Source organism: Rhinolophus hipposideros (assembly GCF_964194185.1).
Source record: "Rhinolophus hipposideros genome assembly, chromosome: 15".
Lineage (NCBI taxonomy): Eukaryota > Metazoa > Chordata > Mammalia > Chiroptera > Rhinolophidae > Rhinolophus > Rhinolophus hipposideros.
In genome coordinates this window covers 45,646,323-45,667,705 of record NC_138061.1, presented here as the reverse complement: position 1 = coordinate 45,667,705, position 21,383 = coordinate 45,646,323, and the positions used below count along the sequence as shown (strand labels likewise).

Sequence of the window (21,383 nt, the reverse complement as noted above, 5' to 3'; positions counted from 1 at the left end):
GATAAAATATGAAAGCAAATTTAAAAAATGTTAACAGTATTTGTTTTGAGGAAAAGAGAGAATATTTGTTTTTCTTTTTTTGTTTCCAAATTTTCTTTAAATAACGTATCTTAGTTGAATATAATAAGAAAGAATATTAGCAGTATATATTATTTTGCCCAGGGAACAAAGCCAAATAAATGGCTTGTCAAAGGAATATGCTCTGAACCAAGTCTGTAAGTGCAGTGGTAAATTAGGGGGAAATTGCTCCTTTAGTAAGACAAGGTCCTATTGACAATTTATAGAAAGAGCAGGGTGTAGCTTTTTCTCTGTGTAATTGTCAAAGTGGTCGCAGTGGGCTGCTAGGTACTTTTGTTGAGTGAATAAATGAATAAATGCCCTGTCTAACTGGTTCAAATCTGTGGAAGGTTTTACATGGACAAATCTCCAAGCTCCCTACTGTCGTAACATAGGAAGAGAATAACCTGGGCAAATTAGAATCAACTATTTCCCCTGAAGTTAAATTCTAGATGTTACAAGCAGCTGTTATGAACTTTATTTAAATTTAATCTGGTAGCACAGTTTTTGTTATGAGTAGCATGAGCATGAGTTAATTTTCTGAACTTTACAAGTCACTTTGAAGGGAAGACGGTCTCTTATATACTTGAAAACTTGTAAGCTCATCTAGATTCTAGCAAGTAGGAAAGCTCAGAGATCTTTACAGGAACATATTCTTTAGTATTCTTTAGTTCGGAATGTCATCATGAAATTCCTCTTTCCTAATTTAGATTAACTTGATCAACAACTGTTAGTGGTCAAAAGCCAAATGTGTTCACCTTTTGTTTTTTGCTTTTTTCACATAGCAAAGTGTGTGCAATGTACCATGATAATGTGAGTCGATAATTATTGTTTTTAGCTAGGGAAAACATGGCTTATGTTTTTCTCTACCTTAGAAAGCTAAGTTAAAATTTTCTCATCAAACCATCTTGTTAATGTTCATACAAATTTGAAGAGTTTTGTAAAACAAAATATTGTAGGCACTTAGCTATTAACAGCTTTAGCAATAATTTACAGGTAAAATGGAGATTGGAGACTTAAGTGTCAGGGTTATATTCAAATGTCTCCATTTAAAGAAAGGTCAAAAGGAAGAACGGACAAAAAAAAAAAAAAAAACGGAGGGAGGGGAAAAAACGTAATCCGGTGGGAAACTCCCCCATATTTACTGGAGCTTGCTTTTCTTACATGTATAGTTGAAATAAGCCAAACCGTCTTCTCTCTCAATTCATTAACAATATTGTAATTAAAAGAGCACCTTCAGTTTCAGAGGGCAATGACCTTTTTAATTTAACTTAAGGATTCAGATTGCTGCTGAATAGTGGTGAATTTAGAGGGTGAATGCAAATGTCAAATTTTCTCTTGGTAAATGTACAATTAGGAATCAAATGTAAATGCCCCAGTGATTTGCTTCTGTTTTAAATATAACACCTTCCTTGGATTTCAGAATCTATTGAAATGTTATTGTGTGTTTAATTGGCACTGGCTGATATACAACAGTTGATTTTCCAAAATAAATTTGAAATACTTAAACAGTTTTATAAAACATTACATAAAACAATCACTAGTCATACTTTCCTAGGGCCTATAGTTATTATATCATTATATAAACATATATTTTTCTGCATAGTGATAATCAGAGTTTTTGTTAGGGTCAAATGCTAAGCTATTGTAACAAACAAACAAAACATCAAAATTCTGTGACTCAAACAAGATAGATAAAAACTTATTTTTTTTCACATAATAGTCACGAATGAGTATTCCAGATTAGTGGTACCTCTGCTCCACACAATTCACTCAGCAACTCAAGCTAATGGTGGCTCTGTGGTCTTCACTAGGTATCTAAGATCTATCTGATTCTCATCATTTCAGCCTATAACAAGTGGTGGTGGGAGTGTGGAGAAAACAAGGCTAGTCTTAAGGCTGTCAGTGTCATACATCACATCTGCTTACCTTGTTTTGAAATTAGTCACATAACTTCTAACTACAAGGGAGTCTGTGAAATGTGATGATGCTGGCAACCATGTGTCAAACTATAAATCTGTTATTAGTGAAGAAGGAAAGACTGGATTTTATGGACAGCTAGTGGCTCTGTCACATTGTATATATAATATTGTCTTCTGCTTTCTCATGTAACCTTATTTCATAAACAATACACCCTTCATTTAGTGCAGGGTATAATGTAAGGACCCTATTACTCTTTGATATACCAATTTCCTCCCTGCATACAGTAAAGTTTTAAGTAAAAAGTGCACATGATTCTTTCATACCCTGAATAAATCTATAGCATTTCCTATGTCACATTTTAATAAAAGTTTTACATTTGTGTTTAAATCCTCACAACAAAATTTACCTTTTAAATTTCATATAAAAAATATCCATCACTTGATTTACATATGTCCCTAGCAGGCTTTGCTAATTGTTTAACAAATCATTTTCTCCCTTCATAGAATACAGTGGATGAGTTCATGGCATTAGTCAAAACAACTGCTGAATTCAACATTTCACTCATTAATGTACTAAGACTCCTTTTTATTTTTTGATGTATTTCATTCCTTTCTTGGCTTTATTTATCCTACTAGTTGACCTTTTTTAAATAATTATTTCTTAAGAAGAAATATTTTCTTAATATAAATATCAAGGAATGTAACAACTAGGTTATTAGTTTAGACCATTGTCCGAGTGTCCTCTGAAAATGTAGAACTGATTATATACATGTAGCAAAGAAAGATACTCTTGTTTAATAAAGCACGGTCTGCATTAGGATTTACCAATTTCATTTATTTTTTTCCCTCAACTAGTGTAAAATGGACCACTATATACTTTGAATTAACAGAAAATAATTTTCCAAATATTGATCAATTTGTGCTTATTCCTGTAAATATATCTGTTGCCACTCATGGACCTTTTTCCAAGGAAAACTTTTTTTTTTTTTTTTAATGTGTATAATCAGAAGATCTTAAAGTTGGGATGGAAGGAATTCAGGAAGTAATCTAATTCTGGTTCTGAAGCTTGACTCTCTTCTCTAATATTCTTCCCAGTGGTTTTTAGCTTTGGTTTAAATAATTCCTGGAATTGGAAAAAAACACTATCTGCCATAGCATTTAATTCCATATTTGAACATCTTTTACATATAATTGTTAGAAACAGAAAGAGGTACTTATTAAGCATCTATTAAGTTAAAAGCACTATGCTAGTGCTTTCATGTATGTTCCCTTATTTAAACCTTACACCAACCTTATTACATGATTTACAGTTTAGAAAAATAAACTCAAAGAGGCTTAATATCTTGTGTCACATTGCTACTTAATGGGAGATGAAAATTTCTATTAGATTTGTTGGCTCACACATCCGTAATTTTTTTCAATAAGATGAATCATCTCCATGATATAAATGAACAAAAAAAATCTGTCTACCCAATAGGCATTACTCTGTTGTTTAAGGTTCTTACCCATGATAACCCTTAAGATATTTGAAGTCATCTCTCAGGTACTCCATACATTCCACCTTCTCCAAGGTAAATTTTATAGTTCGTTTAAGATTACTTTTAGCCCTTTCATTATCAGAACCACTCACCTCTGAATATTTTCCAGTTTGTTTTTGTTAATAGTTTTCCATGTGATGCTCAGAATGGAATGTAGTTATTTCTGAATTGGTCCAAGAGGTATAATACAATATGAGACTATTATCTCACTTAGGCAATTTATTAATTTAGCCCTATTGATTAAGTTTTTCATAGTAAGTGTTTCCATTGAGCTTAATATTGGCATATACTTTTATGTACTAGTAAGCTGTTGAGATGCAGGTTTTACATATGAAATTGTATCATGTTTATTCTTTCTAATTTCCTATTTTATCCCATGAAAAGAACCTGTAAAATTCTTTGTTCTCTGATTTTTATATTCTAAAATTTTTGTTACTGCAATTAAAAAGAATCAAAGTACGGCTCCACTCAAAGAAAGGGACTACTCCTGTCATAACAAAGAACTTTGCTAAAGCATTTAACATGTATTATTTCTAGTTCTTATGACTACACTATGACATGGGTATTGGTGTACATTTTTTACTCACTGAAAATGAATAATTTGTCCAAGTCCAAAAAGGAAGAAGTTTTGAAGAGACTTAAATCCAGCCATATTTTTTTTCCAGTAATGTGGTAATGATATCAATAAATACATATTGGCCCAAAGGACTAACTAATCAGAAATAAATAATAGCAGGAACTTGGTATTTCTTAGTTGAACTTGCAAGCACCTTACACAATATTTGCACTAAAAGTGGGAGAGGTAAAAATCATTGTATTACAATCTCTCAAATCAGTATGTCTGGTATTGTAAAACATTTGAGATTTGCTTTCCATATCCAGTTTCTAATGATTTCTTCCAAAAGCAGGTAGATCGACAATATATTATCAGGCACTTTATTCAGCTGAAGGATATTAGAATCTTCATATCTGTCAGGGTGACCAACTGTCTGGGTTTGTCGGGAAGGTATCAAAAGTTGAGTGAGCAATATGATTACGCCAGTGTAGACTTGCTAAAGGATATTACTTAATCTTGACTCTAAATTGGGAGAGGAGAGTTTAAAGTTTAAAGATCCACTTTGTAGAACTTCTGCAAAGATGCAAGGATCTATTGCTTGTGGACTTCATTTACTAGGAAATCAGATACCCCATCTCAACTTCCTTGACTCTGTTCAAAGGTAAATCCATTAATTACTACTATCATCCCCATATCAGTAATCGAGATCTGTAGGAGATGGTTTAGAACAGTGTGATAACCTATAGAAACAAGATAAATATCAGCTAGAGCATATCAGGAATGAGTCTCTTTATATTTCTCTCTCCAGATTTTTAGATCTTAAAGCAGAAAATATATTTCTTCAAATCCTTTTCAAACAGCAAACACAGTGAGAAGCATATAGTAGGTGCCCTACACTCTTATTTGTTGATTACAAGTTTAACTTCCTAATTTATTACCCTCAGAAGGAGTAAGAGGAAACTACAGAGAAACAATGATGTTGTGAATTAGCCAATAAATGACAGGCATTTTCACACATAATTTTAACTCATATTTCCTCATATGTTGCGGGGTTTTATTCTGAATGTATGTATAATGTCAACACACATATACACACAAATTATTCATAGAAATCGGAAATCCCAAGATTATTTCCCTTCATCACTTAGCATATTTCTTCTCACTGTCAACTGGTGGGTGCGATGGGAATGCAAATTAACTGTATTATTAATTTAAGTAAGACATAATTAGTAAGGTAAATCTTCTGCCAAAAACCCCGTAACACATTCCAAAGCCAAATATAAATGAGCTATGATTAGCCTGCGGTTCCTCTTTATTAGTGCAGATTAATGGTTTCTCCGCTGTGGGTACAGAGGTTCATACCCATGTGTGTTTTCTAGGGGGACTTAGGACTACTTGTGAACTGCAAAGGGAAGTTCACATCTCACTATCTTGTGGCAACATTTTATTTAATCACTGTGAGAAAGCAGGTTTGATTGAACATTAAAAAGCCAGAATAGTATTTGTAGGCAGAACATTTAATAAGCTATGTAACTAAATTTATCTGTCACTCAGTAACAAACGTCCTCTCTTCATGCAAATGTTTCAGTGTTTCTTCTCTTGCAGTGGACCTACACTTTCAGACTGTATGTAGCATTTTTAGCCAAAGAGCATTTTTAGAAACATTCTTGACTGGAGGAAGTACAAGGAACAGCAATCTATTAATGAAGCAGATTCACATCGATTAATTACATTCCACTTCCTCTGTTCATGCCTGTAGCACAACTCCAGGAGGGAAAAAATGTGATGCAAGGAGGAGGAAAGCCCTCAAATTAAATTTTCAAGTCTGATTTATGAGACTGTTCCTGCCTCTGAAAATCTGTTTTTTTCTAATTTCAATTATTTGTTCCTCTGCTTCCCTGACTAGACAGTTGCAATACAGCTCGGTTTCTGGCTTGTTGCCTGCACCATTCCCTTCTCCAGTTGTTCTCGTTATAGCAATTCTGTCTGCTAGTGAAGACCCTTGCAACCGGGAATCCAGACTATATAGAACAAAACCTATTGCTGACAATGGGCAGTTAAGAGACAACACAGGCTATTAATTTATGCCATTGTTTTCGTGTAGCCATTGCAGCCACTGTGTGCATGCTATTATTCCCAATAAGAGTCACCATTCTAGTTCCTGCTGGAATTTGTTTTCATCAAGAAGAAGTAAGTCAGATGGCTTTAGAATGTCCTGAGCAGTGGACTGGCATTTAAGATGTTTTTGATGACCTTAGTCCTTTCTCATAATGTTCTTTGACAATAAGACAAAGTGTTCTAGGTCTGTGCATGTGCACAAAGGTATAATTTGAAATATTAGCTGTAACACTATTGTTTCCATTTGTAAAGGGCTGTAGGTAGAAATATGGAGATATGGAGCATTGGGCAGGGTGGTAGGAGGGAATGCTAACTTAAAAAAAAAAACAAAAACACAAAAACAAAACAAAACAATTACAAGAGCAGCAATGCAGAGAGAAAATTTATGAGCCTAAACTGGGAAGAGAAGGGAGCTCACTTTAACTGAAGAATAAAATAAATATTTACAAAATGAGTGAGAAAGTATTCTAGAAAACTATATTGTAACTAAATCTTAGAGGACCTTTCTAAGGAGTTTGGAATGCAATGGGGCCATTTTGAATATTTCTGAGGAAGGGAAGTGACAAAAATCAAAGATGTACTCTAGGAAAACCAATTTCTCTCAAGAAGAGGAAAGTGTCATCTATCGAAGAATAAAGAATGTCCCAGTTATGAGTGATTGTAGAGTGGAAAGAAGTTGGCAGCTGAGACTTATGGGTAATTATGTAAGATTACATAACCAATTAGGTAATGGGGAAAGTAAGAGGGAGAAATTCAAGATGACTATGGAAATTCTCTTCATGTGTATATGATTTTAAATAATTTAATAAAAAAGCAATTTAAATTGTAAATGATTAATCCAAAAACCTAATCCTCAAAAAGTTTACATAATCCAAATCCTTTTGAATTTTAAATTATAGACTATTAACAATCATTAAAATAGTGACACATTATTTGTCCTCACTTAGAGAAAAAATAAAGATTAACAGTCTAATACTGTTAGAAACAAAAATTTTTACATTCAGAGTAATTAGTCAATTGTTCTACTATTCTTTTTTTTTTAATCAATGTGTGACATGTAATGTATTATATGCAGGTGTACAACATAATGATCAGATATTTGTATACATTGCAAAATGATCACTGTAATAAACCTAGTTAATATTTGTTACCTTACATAGTTACAAAAATTTTTTTTCTTGTGACGAAAACTTTTAAAATCTACTTTTGTAGCAACTTTCAAATGTGTGATACAGTATTATTACCTATGGAATTTCAATGGTTAAAATTTTAAATTTCCTGAGAGGCTAAGCTGGTAGGAATTGACCTCCATGAAAAAGTGAAGTGTAAGGTGAGAGAGAGTGGCTCCTTAGAAATGCAAGGAATACAAATTTGCTTCTTAGAGAAGTATTATACTTTGGTAGACTAGATCAGACTTCCAGTACGCCACTCGTAGCCTAGAAGAGTAATATTAATATACTTAAGTAAAAGTTAAGCAATACTTGAACAGGATTTTATTACTGATTCAAGTATACACACAGAACACTCAGAAGAATGAAGGGATGAACGTATTTTTTTCAGTGAGAATAGACTTAGCCTCAAAGCATGTTGGAAACAGGTCATTGCTACAGGATGAGAAAAAAACCTGATGGAGCTGCAGAGTCTGGCTATGACAAGAAGTTGAGACATTTTGTTCAAAGGGAAAACTAGTCTTTGTCGTAGGTGTTACAGTGTGGTGGATAAGGCAACATATGGAAAGATTTCAGGCTGTAAATCCGGGAAAGGTGAAACAATTTTATGAGATCTGTCTAGTAGTACCAGGACCTCCAGACAGTGATCTGGAATGTGGGGAACAGATTTCCTCACTCCATCCCTGGATTCCGGGAGCAGGCAAGAACTAGATAAAATATAAAAACAATGACAGAGGGGCTGGGTTCAACGCAGTCTCCAATTCTAGAAAGAAACGTGTCTAGGAGGCAAGTCATTAGACAGGTTATGGAGCAGGAATCAAGGCAGATACTGTGGTCTGTTACTTGGATCGACATACGGCAGAGTTCCAGCATAGTGCATCTCCAGGGCTCTGTGGAAACTCAGGGCTCATTGCTGGAACTGTAAAGCCCAGATTCAGTTGAAACATAGCTTAATTCCAAGTCCCGCTGATGCTTCAACCGAGCTTGTCAGGATGCTTGCTGAACCAGTAGGATTAACTGGGGAGTCTGAAATGGTCCTGAACATGCAGGTGGAGTTCATCAGTAAAGCCATATTACTAGAACTGGAAAAGAGAGAGACCATCAGGGAAGAGTTACGATGGGAGGAGATGGGAGCTGAAAAGGAGAATGAGGCAGTGGTGGAACTGAAGGGGAGAGGATGTTCTGACATGCCCAGGCTAAAGTTTTGTTGATTTAAAAAAAAAAAAAAAAAAAAACTGCTCACAAAGCATTTTTATTTTATTTTATTTTTTAACTGAGAGAGGAAAAACATCAGATGCTCACTGTGTATTAACTTGACAAGACAACTTGCCCACATGAAGTCTGCTTCTTATCTAATTTCTTTTTGTGTCACAGGGGGACTGATATTGCAAAGATAAATTGAAGTGCTCGCATGGGGCTCAAAGATTTGTAGCTCTGAAGAAACATCCACAAATATTCCATTTGAGAGTAGAAAGAGCTCCTGAGATTTTGTTTTTTATCCCTCTTGGTTTGAGCAAAGTTGCTAAGCCCAAAGCTCTCAAGCTGGAGAGCGACTTCAGATGGGAGACTTCTTTTGACAGACTCTGTGCTTCTTTGTTGCTACGAGAACAAGATCTCAGGGTCTTTGGGCTGTGTGATGCATGGGATTTAAACAACAACAAAAGGTTAAAGTGGCAACATCAGCATCTTCCTAATGGTCAAAAAAGTACGGAATACTTCAAATTTTTTCAAAAAATCAAATGAGAAAATGTATGTCTGTAAAAACAAGTGGAATGGATCTCGTGCCCTTCAGAAAGAAAGAAACGAATGATTTTATGTCAAAATAGTTATAAAGCAATGGTCTGGTTGGTCGGCTTCTTTCTATGTTCTCTATTTTCTTTATTTTTTCTTGGTAGATAGGAGCAGAACAAAGAAAAAGTCCATGAAAATCAAAAGAAATGGCTAAGAACCTAGAATGGTAGAGTAGAAAAGACTTCAGAAGTCACCTGGACTCGCTGGGGTCACACTGCTCTCAGACCTGAACAGGGGCACTGACACCAAGTTTGGATCTGTTCAACTACTACACTTTTCCCTCAGGACATATGTGGCCCTTATTGCTCGGCTGACAGTTGAAATTCCTTTCAAATGTGAGCAAAGGCTTAAAACAAAGACAGACCTAGAGAAGTGCCATCAGAAGTTTGCTGTTGCTGACAAAGCTTTTAGAATCACACATTTGGATGGAAAGTCTCTGGAAAGGGTGAACACAGGTGCAGAGTACACTCAAAAGTATTAAAGATGTGTGAGTGTTTGAGGCTAAGTAGATAAACGGCTTTTCTTTGTAATGGAAAGAATTACATTTGGCTAGAGGGTCTGATTCTCCCAGTGGGTGTCGCACTTTTTTTAAAAACCTAGATGGCATACTTACAATTGAGGGAAATTTAGTCTCTATTTGATGGCCTAGAAAGCCAGCACCAATTCCATATTTACAAAGACATTGGGCATCATTTAGGATTTTAATGAAAAAAAAAAAAAAAAAAGAAAGAAAAGAAAAAGCTGATTAATGTCTCCTGATCAGATTATAATGTCTGGAAGTACTATAATATGTGTCTGCTCTCGCTGAGTGTTTCCTAATGTCACTCGTGATCGATGCTCTTGAAATAGCATGGTAGTGTCAAGAACAGTGGCTTTGGCATCAAGTGTACTTGTCGCACCATTTATTGTCTTGGAGTTTTTTCCTTCATCTGTATAATGGATATGTCATCATGAGAATAAACTGTGATGCTGAAAAGGTGGCTAACAAAGTGTCTGAGCTGACTAGGGATTCAATAAGTAATTGCAATTACTTCTTTTCTGGCTGTTGTTGTTAATAGATGTGATAAAGAGGCCCTCTTGCTGCTTTCACCTTTTGTTTTCATGATCTCAGCGCCATCCCCCAGTGGGAAGCAGCCTCCTTTGTTCTCTTCTGGTTTAATTTTTATTTATTCATTTTTGTAAAAAGTAATCCAGGACATTTATCATTTTTACCAGGCACCTGGGTGGAGGAAACCTCTAGTTCATCCCTGAATTTGAACAATTACCTCAGCTTTACAGCAGAGCCTGCAGTAAAGATTCATGGCCCTTTGTTAGAGCAGTGGTTTCAAACTTTCTAAATTATTCATGTCTATCAAAATATTCTTGAGGATATACCCCTAATATATGTGTTTTTATTTGTAAGCCACATATATGCACCACTATACTAATGTCATGTATGCCTTAAAAAGAGAAGGAATCAAGTTTAATGGGAAGAAAATATAAATAAGTTATTTTTCTTCCATAACCTCATGGATCATCTTGTATAACCTCTGAGGTCCACACCTTAACAACCACTGCTCTAAAGATTTACCACTTTTTTGTAAATCGAACCACCTTACCCATAACCCATGTAAGTAAGTCACCTTCAGAAAATCTGCTCTGCCCATCTTCAGTGTTCCCCAGTCGCTTGAGGGAGAAGATGGTCACGTCTGGATCCCCATCCTGACGAAGGGAGCCTGGTGCACAGTGTGCTCAAAGGTCAGCCCAGCCTGCAGGGCAGCAGTCCTATTATCTTGCTGCAGGTGAAAGGATGGTGTGCCCTTGTTTTTCAAAAGCTGTCTTGCTCTGTTCTTCAACTGTTCATAGTGGAGAGTAGGAGATTATTGGCAGGAAGAAGGGAGGGTGGGGGCGTTCCGACATGACTCTCTTTACCATGTGACTTTCAGAATAGCCCCTCAACTTACCTCTGTTTCCAAGAAATCCTAATAGTGAGGAGCTCTGTTTTCCCTTCTTTCACTCTCCTCTTTTTCTACTGGAGGTAGGATGAGGAAAGAGAAGGTCTTGGCAATATTTCTGCTAGCTTGATGACATCTCCCAAATCAGAGTAAACATTTAATTAATGTTTGAGAAGGCGTGTTCTTCACTGAGCTTTTTTGTTTGTATATATGCGTACATGTAGGCATGTATGTTAGCAACTTCTTAACCACTAGGAAGCTTTACTCTTTTCTCCTCTACCCTCTGCTTTCACCTGTTCCTTTGGCCTTCATTGTAAAAAAGCTTTCTAAATACCCAAACTCACGTTCCTACCTGGGATGTGGGTTTAAATGCAGATATCTAAAGATTAGTATCTAATTGCACTAGTGCTCAGCTGCTACCACAGAGGCCAAAGAACAGGTCTTCCCTTTCCCACAGCAAAGACACCCTCTGTCATCTCAAGGAAATGCCTGGTAGGCATACATTTGCATAGGAAAACATCTCAAAATATGGCCACCTGACCTCTTCACAACAGTCTCTTGCCCACAAACCACGTAAGAACATCACCAGGCACTGCTGTTTCATATATTTCTCCAAGATCATCGAGCTGCTGGTTACTCTGGTCTCTGCAATATTTCTGTGCATAGGAGATTTTTCTGAGGCAGTTTCATGGATGTCCTGTGTGCTGAAGCTGCTACACGGTGAACTAAATATACTGGACTAAAGAATGTTTACTATAGTCTGACTTTCATACAAAGTCATTTGCTCATTAATTTATTTAAATAATCTGAGTATGTCTTTTGCTCCTACACATCAGAACAGGCATTCTCAGATAACTTAGGATCAGAAAGTTCAGGTGACTTGTCTAAACTAACATACCTGGCCATAATGGAACTAGAAGGAACACCTGGCATGAGTAGGAATTCATGTTAAGCACAACAGATATAGAGATCAACAGATATATATATATACACTTAATACAAGTCAAATACTTCATATACTTGTATGTCTTATCGATATACCAGGCACTGTGCTATAGAAACAGCTAGGAAGGAGACATAGATTTTACATTCAAGAATCTTAGAATCTAATCAAAAAGGCAGACTCACAAGAAAACAATGAAAATGTAATTCATTTTACATATTTAATGAATATTTAAAATGGAGGAAAAGTAAAGTTCTTTGAGAGCACAGGACACCTAAATTGGCCCGAGGAATCAAAGTGCGAATGTATAGATGTCAGTGAGAGCACAGCATATATGGAGAACATTGAGTGATTTGATACATTAAAGCATTAAGTATGGGAGCAAGACGGATAGCCCAGATCATGAAAGACTTTATGTAGTGCACAGAAAGAAATGTAAATTTACTGATGTAGCACCACACACGCTTATTTTAGTTATTTTAGTGATACATGTGTTAGAGAGAGAGAGGAGGAGGGAGAGAATTTAAATAGTATCATTGAAAATGCTTCTCCCTATTTATCGATTGCCTGTCATCTGACAAGCCCTCGAGGTACATCAGTGAACAAAACAAATGAAAATCTCTGGCCTCGCGAAGTTTACATTCTCTTTATTATAGACTTTAAATTACTATATACACAAACACATGCATTGTTACACGGGGTTTCGTATATAATGGGGCATTTACTGTATTTTGTTGGGCAATTTAAAGCATAGTCAGTGTTAATTTTCAGTAAAATATGATTATTGCCTTTTTCCTGAAAACTTAACTCTTGAATAAAATTTGACTCCATTATTTTCAACCAGCAATGGAGAACTACTGAAAACTTGTGAACACGAAAATGAAATAATATTCATATTTTGGAAAGAGGACACAGCAGCAGTGGTGTAGGATAGGTGATGCCTGAGACTAATACCAGGGAGACCCATTAGTCTGTCTTTGCATTTAAAATAAATAAGGAAATAAAATAGGACCATAAGGCAATCACAACACTGAAGAATTATTGAAATGGGGAAAGAAGTGTTTAGAATCATTCCCAGGAGTCTGCCTTAGGTAAAGGAATGATAGGTACAAAGAACAACAACAAAGACAGGTTCATACAGGTCAAAGCACTTTCACATTCCCATATTTAACAAACATTAAGGAAACTATAAAGTGCTGTGCCAATGTGAGCTGTTACTACATGTTGCCTTTGCTTTTATTTGTAAGTTGAAGAGACTTTTTGGTACTATTTTTAACATATGGTCATGCCATATAGCTGATTACAAGTTTCACTGTTTAAAGAACCACAGTCTGGCTACCTTTTCATTCATTACTCACAACCAAAGACCGAGTTCATAAGGGCAAAGGTGGAAGCCATGGCTGAGTAACCAGAGAATCTAGAGCTACTGTCAGCAAATCCACTCGTCAGCATTCTTTTAAGGAAATCACCTGCTGGCTTATTAAAGTTAATTGCTTGCAGGTACCAAGTTCCTTAGCCAGAGCTATCAGTGTCGCTGTGAGCGAGGTGATTAAGACTGTGCTCAGAGCTTGGGAAAGCTGGCTGAATACCAACTCATGCGGAGTCTGAGCTTCAGGGAGACTGTCTCTTTGCTCCCCTTTCTTTCCTTCCTTCATCCCACCCTCTCTCCCTCCTTTGTGTTTCTTTCTTTTTTTTTTTTTCCCCTCCTTGCTCTTCCACCATCTCTGACTCCTACCCTCTATCATATGCCGACTGATCCAGTCAGGTGTTAATTTTGCTCATCTAACACTTGGCAGATATTTATGGAGCATGCATTGACTGGCAATTTCTAGCCTTGGGAAATACAATAATGAATAACACAGCCTCTGCAAATAAAGAACTCATAGGAGAATAGGAGACAGACTTCTAGATCTATTATTATAACATTATGCCATAAATTCTAAAGACAGCATTTGTACCATATACTAGGGGAAGGTATAGAGAGATGGTATATAGTACATATGTATGTTTACATTGTCTTGGTGACTGTCTAACTTTGGGGGTTGGGATAAAAATAGACAACGGAAATATCAACTTGTATCAGTTGGGTTCTCCAGAAGGAATTAACTTATGAGATTGTGGCAGCTGTCAAACTCAAAATCTATAGGATAGATGGGTTAGAAACTCCTACAAGAGTTGACATTGCAGTCGGGTCTGAAATCTGTAGGGCAAGCTGGCACAATAAAAACTTAGGCAGGTTTCCTATTTTGCATTCTAGAGAAAGAATTAATCCCTTCTTCTTCCGGAAACCTGTTTTTTGCTCATAGAGCCACCAAATAATGTGATAAGACCTATTACTTAAAGCCAATTGATTGTGAATGTTAATCACAGCTACAAAACAACTACTTTCACAGCAGCATCTAGACTACTGTCTGACCAAACAACTGGACACTATAGCCCAGCCAAGTTGATATATGAAATTAACAATCACACTGCCTATGTGTGGAAAGATTCCCTTATGAATTTCTATTTTCTATTTCATATTCCCTTCACATCTATGGCCACAGAGGTACCCAAGTCATATAAGGATGAGGCTCACAGAATGTTTTGGCTTAAACATAATGAATCAAATGATAACTGAACCAAGGAACTTAAATCACAAAAGTACGCTGTTACATATATTAAACATGAACATATTTTATTAAACATATTAAACTTAAAACATTAAATATAACTCTCTTGTTATATAGTGAAGCCTATCTTCTCCACCTCCATTCAGAAGACAACTAAGCCAAAAATGAGACTCCTTTTGCTGTAATCATCTAGGGGGTGGGGGTGAGGAAGGGGCTGGGGTGGCAAGTAGAAGATGATAGCTCTTTTCGTGCTGATGGACTGAAGTTGGATGAGACACTTAAAATGTATAAAAGTTCTATCTCCTACATATGTTGGAGTTATTCACTTAGGATAGCACCTTAAAACTCGACTCCACTCTTCTGGCTCTGTGTAGGAGGAGGGTACCGAACATCTAAGTTGTACTGCACTTAGACCCAAGACAAAAGGCTCGCTGTCTTGGGCTCCACATGTTAGAGGGCACCACATTATCACAGACACAAACATAAATATCTCTGTCAGTTGGTATCTGACCTTCAGAACTGGCTCAGCAAAATCTCCTCCACATCACTTCCTGCATCCTAGAAGCAAAAGACAACAGGGCTCAAATGCCAAGAAAGTGTTCAATTTGAGCTGTTGTGGACATCAATTGGAAACAAGCAGTTTGCTTTGGGAATGGGGGATGTGGGGAGGGAGGTTTGAGTGGTGTAAGAGAAATAACAAATAAATTAAGTTTTCCAATTCTTCCTCTTGGGATAAATGCACTAAATATTCGCATGACTGAGAATTGTTTTCCAGAGTAGAGATGAGCATCAGTCTTCTCATTTCTGTTCATATATCATTGGTGGATTTGAAAATATACACAAATTATTGTAATATTTTCACATGGTGAAAATGGAGCCAAAACTGTTCCAAGAGATGAATGGCAGTCTTTCATACTTAAACCAGGGGAAAGAGCATGAGAGGTGAAATAAGCAGTGACATTTCTATCTCTTCCTCTTTGTATCCAGTAAACAGACTTCATTTTTTTCTTAAGCACTAGTTATCTAAAAACGTTAATTCAGAAAAAAAAAATAGGTAGATCAGACTGGAAGAATTGAAATTAGTCTTTAGAACTTATTCTACAAAAGGGGACATTTGAGTTGGATCTGGAAAGATGAATAGAACTCCTCCAGGTGGATAAATTGTGTGTGGGAAGAGGTGCACCAAGAAAAGGCATTAAAAGCTGGGTGCATTTAGAGTATTTCAAAATGTTCAGATGACTAAAAAACTAGGTGGGAGGGAGGAAATGGAAAGAAAAGCCCTGAAAAACAGAACAGACATTATGTTATACACCTTCCTAAGAACTTGGACTTTCTCCTTTATATGGTAGGGAATTATTAAAGGAGTTTCAAGCAGGAAAGTGACATGATTGGTTTTGCTTTTTTAAAATATCACTTTAGAACCTTGATTTTTTAAATTTTAGCATGCATGGTAATCACTTGGAGGGTGTGTTAGGACACAGATGGCTGAGCCCCATCTCCAGAGTTTCTGTCTCAATAAGACTGGGTCACAACTCAAGAATTTGAATTTTTAACAAATTCCTGAGTGATGCTATGCTGCTGACAAGAGAACCATGCTCTAGGTCCACTGCTCAACAAAAGGAGGGTGAATGGGGAAGAGTTCAGCGAGGTGAAACTACAGAGAGTACACAAGATAGGGGATTTTTACAATAGATCAGGCAAAAATAATGAGAAATTTTATTATAGAAGCAGTGATGAAGAGTGTAAATAAAATAATTTTAGGAAATAGTAGCTTCTTGTTGGTGACTAACTGAATTTGGAGGATATAAGTAAGAAAGAAGAGGAAGACTCTTTGTCTGGTTTATTTGCCTTAGAACATATGAAAGAACCCGAGTTTGTAATGTAGAGAGAGAGAGAGAGAGAGAGAAAGGAACAGAATGGATTTCCATTTTAATTCCTTTAATTGGTGTAAAGGTACAACTTAATTGAAGATCATAAAACTTTGGATCACCTAGTGTGTGCTAAACCAAAGAAGAGGGAAAGGTCATTTGTCTACAGGTACACTAGGTTCATTAGCAAAGGTTTGAAGTAAATATTGTTAATATTTTATTAATCTGTTATAGTCAATATACCTTCACAATGATATCATTTTGAGTATGGTTAAAGATTGATCTCCTTTTTTTGGAAATGTCCTTAAGTCTATGACTTAATTCCCCTCTTGTAGGATAGAACTGTCAAAATGAGCATTTTTTACTTTATGATGCTGCTGTTATGTGAGTTTTCTCTTGAAATGGCGTGTCTTTATGCTTTTTAATATTACTTTAGGTTTAGTCAAATTTAATATTACTTTCACAAGGGGAAGGAGACAGGTTCATGTCGAACATGTGAATGAACCAGGGCAAAAGTATAAATGGAGGCTGCCTATTCCATTTGTCTAAATATGTCAATGTTATAAACCAAGGTAACAAGCTCTTAAATAAAATTTGTTCTATTCCTTTTCCTACACACACACACACACACACACACACACACACACACACACACACACACAGAGACACTCACTCATATAACATCAAATTTTTAAAATACACATAAGGCTATTACTTTGTGCTAGTCTCAGCCTATCAATAACTAATGTTGTTGTTGGACTGGCCCTTGTGGTTCTTATTATGATTGCAAGACACCCTTCAGCAATAACCGTTAGGAAACTTTGAAAAAAATCAAGGTTTATTACTTACAGAACCTGGAAATTAACATGGCATAATGGAAGCCACCGAGGGAGTTCACAAGTAAAGAGAGCATACAGCTTGGGGATTCTGTTTTGTGGGTTCACTCCTTATTGGTGAATTTAAAACATAAGACTAGGAATTTAAAGTGTGGGAGTAGAAAAAAAAGCAAGTGGCCCAAATGGTCAGTTACTAAAATCAACCAAAAAGTGGAGATGGTCTAGCTTTATCTAGTATTGTGGCTGGCGATATGTTTATTTAAGATAGCCATTTTTGAAGTAGATACCTGGGCCATCAAAGCTTAAATCATTCATTTGCATTACAGAAAACAACTGTCAGGGCTGACACTACAGCTATGCCCTTTGTATAATTTAAATTTGGCAGTACATCAAAGATGTTTGGATATGCTTATCATTGTTGATCTCTCTGGGATTTCGATTGATGGGCCTGGGTTATTAGATGAATCACAAAATGTAGACAGACATGATTCATACATGTTAAACATTAATTCCACAATATTTGTATGTTGTTTCAGTGAAATTACTAATTAGATTATAATACATTTTTACATAGTGTTCCTTTGACAGTAATGATTTAAAGGATTGAACTATAAGACATATTGTACTCAAATGTGTACAATTTAAACATATGTATACTCAAGAAAATGTAAAATAAAAAGTATAATTATTTTTCATTGGTTTTCTAAGATTTTTTCTCCTAATATAACTTTCTAAAAAGTACAAATAATAATTAATGCATAGCAACAGAAAATCAAAATTACTTAAAACTGAAATTTAAGTTTATCTAAATCATGAAATATTTATATATTTTATAGTGTTTAGTATCCATTTAATTGCTTACATGAAGATTTAATACCACACTTCATGAATGACATGTTTAGATCTATATACATACATATTTGAGAGTAATATGAATTAATATTGCACGATATTTTTCAGCCACCACATTGAACTGTTGTGACTACGGCAGAGACCTCTGAAACAAAGAATTAGAGCAACAAGGGAGAAAAGGAAATGGATACTCTGTACACTGGGAAAAAATACTGAATGCAAGAAAATAGTGCATTCCCCTGAGAGGATGATTTAACAAGACCATTAATTTTCTTTTACTCTTTCCTAAGCGCTTCTTATCCCTCCATGCTAGAAAGCCGTGTCCTTCTTCAACCCAGACAGCAACAAAACACACTTCCTTTTTAAAAAAATATTTTTAAAAAATGGGCAATGTGTTGAGAAACATTTCTCTGCGACCTCCATGTTGTTACTTAAGGAAGCCCATGTTGAAGGCCTCAGGAGTGCCATTTCAAAGATAGGAGTGAAGGGCAGAGCATCCTGGAGGGCTTTCAGTGTACTCATACTGGTACTTTAGGTACTTTAAAAGTGAAAAATACAAAACTATAACTTTCATTTTCTCAGCACCTTCCATTTGACTCTTCCTCTCCATATATTTTGATCTCTTAGAAGTATGTTGTTTGGTAGAATGGGTGCTCTCAGTAGGTATTCAAATGAGAGAAGTCGAATAGAGGATAAATTCCTTACACAGTTAAAGTATTGTGTGTCAAGTGCGCAAAGAAAGGCCCAAGGAGGCTGGAGCCAGGAGTAGGGGAGGAGGTTAGAGACACTGGCCTGAAAGGGAGAATGTAGGAAGGAGGAGACCTTAGAGGGGACTGTGAGAAGGGAAGGGTTGTGGGAGTGGGAAAAGACCATGGAAGGTGGATGGAGATGGGAAAGGAAGGAGGAGAAAGAGAACAGGAGAAAGATAAATGGAAAGGGGTGTGGGAATAAAAGGCAATTAGGAATTAGTGGTGTGTGTTTAAGGGATAGAAAGGAATCCAGTGTCAGGAAAGGAGTAGATGGAAGATAGAGCATTAGGAATTGAGGACAGAGCTATGCCACGGAGCCTGATGAAACAGGGCCTTGTAATCATGGTGAGTATTTGATATGGGAGGCCGTTGGAGGGTTCTCTCAACAGAGAGAAGTGATTTCGTTTTAAATGATGATTCAGACACTCTTTGAAGAATAAAATACAGGTGGACAAGGGTGGAATCAGGAAGACTCTGATTACCATGAGTTTGGAGTCCAGATATAACAGTGAGAGTGAGATTCTGTGTTGGACCTGGAAGATTCTAGCACAATTTTGTGGTGGTGTATGATGACAATGTTGCCAGGATATAATCCTTCAGTAGAGGACTGACAACCCATTGCTGTAAATTGAGCTTCCAACTTAGAGTGACATTTTCACTAATTTCTTTAATTAAGATCTTTATTACTCACAATGAAGACAAAAACCCTGCCAACAGCCATGCCCCAAAACATTTAAAGTACCAATCTTCTTAATACTGCCAAGTGAGAGAGATTCTCTGGTTTGAGTTACTTGTGGAACCAAAACTCCAAAAGGGAAAAAGCCACTAGTCATTTAGAAGAAAGAAGGAAGGTGAGAAAATTACAGTAACTAAGGTGAGGTTCCTGCTGGTTAATATTGATAGAGTCAGAACTAATTTAAAAAGCCATTAGAATTTATTTCTGTTTGATAAGGAGGGAAAATAAGATCTGGGCGGGCAAGGGAGACAGAGGGATCCTTCCAGATTATAGCGCTCTGCTAGCGTTGTGGTTCTCTGGCTTCCGGTGTGGAGCTGTGCTCTGTTATTTTGAGGGATTTGAAGGTGGACGAAGTTCCTCAAATATGTGGAGAACATTTTAGTTAAGGTATTAGTATAATAATAAAAAGTTCTGCAATCCTATGCAAGCACCCAATTTTCTCCAGTGCCCCCAGGGAAACTAGCTGGAGAGTGTTTCCTGGATGTTAAAAAAAGGTAAAGAAATAGGAAACAAGTATATGGATAATTCTATGTTCTCCACAATTGTTATTATCATATAGACACATTCTAAAAGTTATGTGCTTATCTGTTGTGCAGTCTCCCATAGGAAACTGAATGTGAGATGTCTTTTCTATTTGTACCAGAGGAAATGTAAAATAAAGTCATTCAGCTTGAAAATATGTTGCTCAATTTTAAGCAAGGTTTTTATTATGCTACCACAGTGCTCCAAAGGAAAGAGACCACTGTAGTGTTTCACGGCATTTGTAGGCCATGCAGAGTTAACAGTATATTCAAAAGTCTTTTGCCATGGTGTAGTGTGTGTGTGTGTGTGTGTGTGTGTGTGTGTGTGTGAGAGAGAGAGAGAGAGAGAGAGAGAGAGAGAGAGAGAGAGAGAGAGAGAGATTAATTTATTGACATATGTTAATTTCTGTTACCAGGAAAAAAATTGCTAGTAACTTTCAGATAAAGTTAGACATTACTAAAGCTAAGAATAGCTACCTGCTTGAACAGTAGTGAAATATCAGAGCCAAAGGAAGCTCTTTGTGACAATAAGTTCTTACTTAACATTCAGGTCAAATGTTTATCTTGCGTATATTTCCTTCATTGTTTCTCGTTCAGGAATTAGAAAATCATGTGCTCTAAACTTCTTAAGGGGAATCACTGATACAAGTTTGAAATTCATATGCTTTTGGACATTCCTTGAATTCACTGTGAATCTGTTTGTATTACATGCTTACTATTTAGCATTTGAGCATCTTTAGAGAACTCTCCATCACCCTTCCCTAAGATTTGTGACTAATAAATATCAAGTTAGAGGATATAAACAACTATATTGGCTTTATTTCAGCTATGCTGGTATTGGACGCTAACAAGAAGGCATTGAGCACTTGTTTTTGGTGTGAGGGAGGTTGTGGCCTAGGGAAGATGGGTGAGGGCAGAAAAGACATCTGAGTATGGGGTGGGGGAAGCCAGTCAGGAAGAGTGGAAACCATCAGCCAAATATTCTCCTAAAGAGCAAAAAACATGAGAGAAGTAAGAACTATAGAAAGTATGGTCAACCAAATAATCCTAAATTCTGTTCAACAGAAAAAGCGACATAAAAAATCATAAGAAAGACAACAGCAGATTGCATGACAAGATGTGAATGAGGGACACTAAGGATGATTCATTAGGAGAAGGGTCCAGTGCTTAAATCTATACAT

The 21,383-nt window shown here is 36.3% G+C and overlaps 1 protein-coding gene across 4 annotated transcripts in view; it reads left to right on the top strand.

The window, feature by feature from the left end:
• Positions 1-21,383, top strand: part of CTNNA3 (catenin alpha 3) — a 1,458,437-nt gene that overhangs the window by 768,551 nt on the left and 668,503 nt on the right. The gene's annotated exons all lie outside the window — the stretch shown is intronic.